Raw genomic sequence first — 6,857 nt, 5'->3', positions numbered from 1 at the left:
TGCTTTTAGGTCTTCTGGGTATATACCAAGAAGTGAAATTGCTGGATCATAGGATAACTCGATACATAGTTTTCCAAGGAACCCCCAGACTGTCCTCCAGAGTGGCTGTATCATTATACAGTCCCACCAGCAATGAATAAGAGTTCCAATTTCTCCATATCCTCTCTAGCATTTGTAGCCTTTGCATTTTAATCACAGTAAATAAAATAACAATGGTGTATGCTTCTTCCAAACCAGTTTTTTGGGGAAAACTAGAATAAAAAGAAACCCTTTATCACTATAAAAAAGAAGATAAAGGGAATAACATATAAAATGTATACCAAATACTATGTACAAAGAAAATGTTAAAAGAAAATCCAAATACACCAATAACCCCAATATAAGCAAATGGACTAAACTTGTTTTTTAAAAGAAAGACATTGTCAGTTTGGATCAAAACCTCAGAATCCAACAAGCTGCTATGACAAGAGGCCATTTAAAAATTTAAGTGCTCTCAAAGGCTTATTGGGAAAAGGTGGGTATTAATCAGTATCTAATTAGAAGGCAGAAAGCCTTTAGGCATTTCATGTAGGGGTAATAATGCAGGGATTTGATTGCACAGGTACAGAAAAGTAGAAAAATTCAACTTAGGAAATATTGGTTCATTAAAAGACTAATGAAATTAATAAACTCCTACTGACATTGATAAAAGGAGAATAAGAGACAAATATAAGCATGATAAGGAGGGGCATTATGTTCATACAACATGCATTATAATAATAATGAAAGGGTATTTTTCATTTTCCTACTCATTTCATAAGGCCAGAATTATCCTATACCAAAGCTTGATAAATGAAAAAAATAGATCCGTGGAGCAGAATGTTTTCCAGAAATAAATACGTTCAGAATCTCTTGTTTTATAACAAACATTTCAGCACAATCAGGAAACACTTCCATTTTTAATATATGATGTGGGAACAATTTGATATCTACATAGAAAAAAAAAATTACCATGCTTTGCATCATATATGGACAGAAACAGAACCACAGGGATTCTAGAAGAAAACCTAGGAGAATATCTCCATGATCTTCTGGTAGGCAAGAATGACTTCCTGACTCCATCTGAAATCTCTTTGCCATCAAAACTCTATTTCCTTTTATTTCTTTTCAAATTTCCCCATTTGATCAAGATCTTTCTCCAAAAGCATTGCTGATCAACATTTAGTATTAATTCCTCAGCACCAGGAAAGCTCATCCCTGGGAGTCATGTCCCCCATAGAGAGGGAAGGCAGTGAGTTTATTTCCATAGTTTAGTTTGAAGAGGGGTCGCATTTGATCAACAGGGTGGTTTTCAGGGGGTGACTCTTAGGCATTAATTATAATTAGACCTTGTTTAGATAAGTTTCATGGAGCTTACATTAGTATATAACCAGCAATTTGATAGATTGCCTAGGTTAGTAACTTTTTATATGGCTGGGAAAAAAAAAAAAAAAAAAAAAAAGGATGGTGAATGGCAAAGGACTAGGAAAAGGGGGTAAGAGTGAGAATGAGGAGTTTAAAAGGGCAAATGTCCATCACAGGAGGAGGGACAGAGATGGACTGGGGTTCAAAGAAATATTATGGGAGGGATAAAAATGCTAATAAGAAGTCTAATAGGATAATTATGAAGATTATAGCAGTATATTTGAGTTCATTCAATCTGATGAAAGTTAGTTCTCATCCTGGTTCCTGGGTTAGCCATTAGTATCAGATACCATCTACTTCAGGGTGACTGAAGCCTAAAATCACCAGTGAATATTAATTATACAGGCCTGGTCCTTGTTCTTGGGAAAGTTGTCAACGTCAGGTTCTATCTACTTCTCATTCTTGGTAATTTTGAGCTTTAGTTTCCCAGTAGGAATGGATTTCCAGGCAGGGCTGAAAGCTTCCTTTAAATAGCAGTTATTCCCTAGGTATGGAAGTTTAATGGTTTTTTAGCTACTATGATGGCAGCAACCTTATTAAAAGAAAAGGCCTCTACCCATCAAGAAAATAGACATATGGTAAGGACATATTGATATCCCATAGAAGTATGTAGCTATATAAAGTAAATTTGAAGATGACCAAAAGGGCCCTGTCAGTCAAGGTATTTGACCCTTTCCCACCTTTATACTTTTACCAGGGTTATTTTAATTGACAGGTAGAATATAATTTCTATATTTCCTTGTTTCTCATTTAAAGTCCCTTTTTGCTGAAGATGAAACTCTGACCTAGGGCTGGCTAAATGTACTTTCAGAGAAGCATCAGAGTAGAACAATGTAGCTGACAAGGAAATCTAGTTGTTTCTGTGTCATGCAGCATTTTTTTAAAAAGAATAACTAAAATCATGAATAATAGCCTGATACCATTGTCTAATATCATGCAGCTCAATATCAGGAAATATCACGGACAGCAAGGACATTGCCATATCTTCAGTATTTTTATATAATCTATCAACATTTGGGAATAACATTTTACCTTTACAAATTTAGCCAACAGAAGGTTTACAAAATCCCTTTTAATTTGACACTTCCCATGCAACTCATAACATAGTAAATGAACCTGAATATTTCTAGCACTTCTTTTTTACAAGGTGAAAAATCAAATCCTTTGTGATTTTTCAGGGGCTTTCTGGAAAATCCCAAAGACAGTTTGAAATAAAAAAGAAATCCTTTAGGGTTTGATTTTGGGAAGGTAAAATATTGAAAGTTGTCAGGTTGGAACATTATGTTAAACAGAAATATGGATCACTGTAAAACAGTATGTGGTTCCCTATTTAACCAATGTGGCAATAAAAGAATAAATAGGAGTTAATAGACTTGGTTCTTTTAAAATTGGGAAGCCTTGTTTCTAAAACAATAAAGGATGATAAGATCAATATAAACATCAATGACGTTATTATCCTGATGTGACAGAATCTTTGTCCTCTAGGCACATTACTCAGAGAATTAAGAAAAACCTTTTACAACCTCTTGCTAAGAGCAGGCCAATAATCTGATAAAATTTCATCATTTTAACAGAGAGAAAACCAAATTCTAGTTTTTCATGAATATACTGTTTGATAAAAAGCTCTTAAAATATATATATTATAAATAAGGCTATCCAAACTTATCATTGACCATGACAAATAAAATTCTTCCGCAAACATTCTGTGACTTACTATATCCATTTATGTTTTTTCCTACACTTTCCTGCTTCTCATTCTGTGAAAACCAGTCATTTTACTTTAGAACAAAACTACACACCTTTTCCTTAAGGAAGCACATCCTGCATACTTTACATACTTGCACACCTTAAGTTCCCCAAAAGATCTTTCAAACTGTCTTCAAACATCCTACAAATTACAATTATTCTAAAATTAATGTTTCTCAAAATAACTCAATTTTTTTAAACACAAAGTTACATTTTTCATCTTTTTAAAGATCTAATAGATATTATGCTCAACTATTTTATCAATAAACCTGTATAAATTTAGGAAGAAAATATCCAAGTGAATAAAATTGCATGCTTATTTTGTACTTAGCATTGAGAACACAGAAGATGTAGCTGTTTAACAATGTTAAACTAGTCCTGTTTGCTAAAGGTTTGCCTAGATTATGTGCACTGGAATTTTTTTAAGCATTTAGATATAATTCTATGAATATTCTTTTTACATTGAAAATATTAACAGTTGGAGTTTCTTGACCTTTGGGACATTTGGAGAATTAAATTTTTTTATAAGTGCTTATTTATCTTTAAGCAAATTGGAAGACCTCCTGTAAGAATTTTTATTTGTTAATTTGTTGTTACCATCCAGAAACAGGAAAATATATATCAAACAAATAGCAAAACACAAACAGAGAACTTATAGCTTCATTTTTAAAAATTTCAGCTGTGAGTCAGGCATAGAACACAGAAATATAAATCTTACTGGGTTATATAAAAGAGCTAGCTGTTTCTTCTTGCTCCAGTTATCCTTTTTTAGAATTTTTGTCCTTGGCAGATAGGACAAGTTGAGAGTATTTATTTAATATCACGTCTGAAGCTTTCCCATCATAATTTGTGTAGGAAACTTTTAACATTTTCTTTGCCCTGATGTGTAATCTTACATAAACTTTGTCTTATATCTCAGGCCTATTTGCCTCTTAGATCGATTATGAAAAGGAGAATCTTATGTCCCTTTCAGGATAAGTCCCACCAGATTTTGCCATCCAGGATTACCCTCCTAAGGTTTTGACTAACGTGCACAAGTTGATGTAGGTCAGGTATCCCTGAATCACATACACCAAAAGAATTCTAAGTTCTCTGAATTTTTGCTGGTCTTATTCGTAGAAATCATTCGTATAGCTCTAGTGGACTGCCACATTCCCTAGAAGCCTTAATCTGTAAAGGATGCTAGACTAGATCATTTTTCATCAGGCAGTCAGTTTAGGGCAGCTATGGGGGAAGGGCTGGGTACAGGGAGATGAGGATTATATAGACTTTTTTTTTTTTTTCTTTTTTTATAAATGCAATTTTATTGAAATATATTCACATACCATACAATCATCCAAAGTGTACAACTGTTCACAGTATCATCATATAGTTGTGCATTCATCACAATCAATTTTTGAACATTTTCATTATTCCAAAAAATTAAAATATAAGTTAAAAAAAATACCCAAAATGCCCCACACCCCTCTCCCCCCTTTCATTCGTTTACTTTTTGTCCCCATTTTTCTACTCATTTGTTCATACACTGGGTAAAGGGAGTGTGAGCCACAAGGTTTTCACAATCATACCATATAAGCTGTATTGCCATATAATCATCTTCAAGAATCAAGGATACTGGATTGCAGTTCAACAGTTTCAGATATTTCCTTCTAGCTATTCTAATAAACTAAAAACTATAAAGGGATATTATATAATGCATAAGAGTTACCTCCAGAATGACCTCTCAACCCCATTTAAAATCTCTCAGCAACTGAAACTTGGTTTCATTTTGCTCCGAAATTTTGGTCAAGAAGGCTTTTCCAATCTTATAAAGCCAGGTCCAGGCTCATCCCTGTGAGTCTTGTCCCACTTTGCAAGGGAAACTTACACCCCTGGGAGTCATGTCCCATGTAGGGGGGAGGGCAGTGAGTTTACCTGCAGATTTGGCTTAGAGAGACAGGACACATCTGAGCAACAAAAGAGGTTCTTTGGAGGTGACTCTCAGGCTCAATGATAAGTAGGCTTAGCCTCTTGTTTGCAGTAACAAGCTTCCTAGGGGCAAGCCCCAAGATCGAGGGCTTGGCTTACTAAACTGGTAGTCCCCAAAGCTTGCGAGAATATCAGGAATTTCCCAGCTGGGGAAGTTTACTATTTCCACATTTTTCCCCAGTCCCTCAAAGGGGCTTTGCAAATACTTTATTCTCTGCCCAAATTACTCTGGGATATATCGGGGCTTCACAGCAACCTGTACAAGCCAACCAGATCTCACTCCCTATTCAAGGTTCCATGTAATTATGGTGTTTGAATAAACTGACCATACAAGTTAAATTACATAGTTGCTACAGAAAATATAGATTTTGCACCAAATAAACATCTCTTCCTTTGGTCTCACACAGAAGGTGAAGTTTTAAAACACAGTTGATATCATCCTCTACCCTTTAGTCTGATCTGCAGTCTTAACCAAATCCATTTTATTCATATCTCCAGTTGAAGTCTCATCTCCTTTTCAGCCTCTTTAACAGTTGCTGCATGGGGCAATGCCAACACTCACAGCTGCCAAACTTTGGCTCCAAGTCCCAGGCACCACACAGACACCCAAAGCCCCAGGGACCAACCAGGTCACACACAAACAGTTCAGCATCTCAGAATTTAGAAAAAAATTGTTACAATTCATGAATAGTTGTGACTGCTGTAAGAGCTTACAATTGAAGAAACTTTACATAAGCCTTCCCCTGATAACCCATGTTCCCAAATTCAACTTTCAGAGTTTGCACATTATTGTTAGTCCATATTAATGAAATGTTATAATGTTTGTCTTTTCATTTCTGGTTTATTTCACTCAACCTACTGTCCTCAAGGTCCATTCACCTAGTTGCATACTTCACAAATTCATTCCTTCTTGCCGCCACTCAAAATTCCAATGTATATATACACCACAGTTCACCACTCAGTTTTATCAATTGATGTACCCTTAGGCCACCTCCATCCATTGCCAATTGTGAATACTGCTGCCACAAACACCAGTGTACAAATGTCCATTCGTGTCCCTACTCTCAGTTCCTCCAAGTGTATAACCAATAACAGGATTGCAGGACCATAGGGCAACCCCATACTTAGCTTCCTGTGGAACCACCACACTGCCCTCCAGATGGGCTACACCATTCTACTTCATCCAACAGTGAATAGATACATCCCTCTCTCCATGTTTTCTCCAGCACTTGTATCCCTCTGTTTATTTATTTTTTTAATCATCATTTTATTGAGATATATTCACATACCACGCAGTCATACAAAACAAATTGTACTTTCGATTGTTTACAGTACCATTACATAGTTGTACATTCATCACCTAAATCAATCCCTGACACCTTCATTAGCACACACACAAAAATAACAAGAATAATAATTAGAGTGAAAAAGAGCAATTGAAGTAAAAAAGAACACTGGGTACCTTTGTCTGTTTGTTTCCTTCCCCTACTTTTCTACACATCCATCCATAAACTAGACAAAGTGGAGTTTGGTCCTTATGGCATTCCCAATCCCATTGTCACCCCTCATAAGCTACATTTTTATACAGCTGTCTTCGAGATTCATGGGTTCTGGGTTGTAGTTTAATAGTTTCAGGTATCCACCACCAGCTACCCCAATTCTTTAGAACCTAAAAAAGGTTGTCTAAAGTATGCGTAAGA

This window comes from Choloepus didactylus, chromosome 11 (genome assembly GCF_015220235.1).
Source record: "Choloepus didactylus isolate mChoDid1 chromosome 11, mChoDid1.pri, whole genome shotgun sequence".
NCBI classification, from domain to species: Eukaryota; Metazoa; Chordata; class Mammalia; order Pilosa; family Megalonychidae; genus Choloepus; species Choloepus didactylus.
This window is presented reverse-complemented; position numbering follows the sequence as displayed.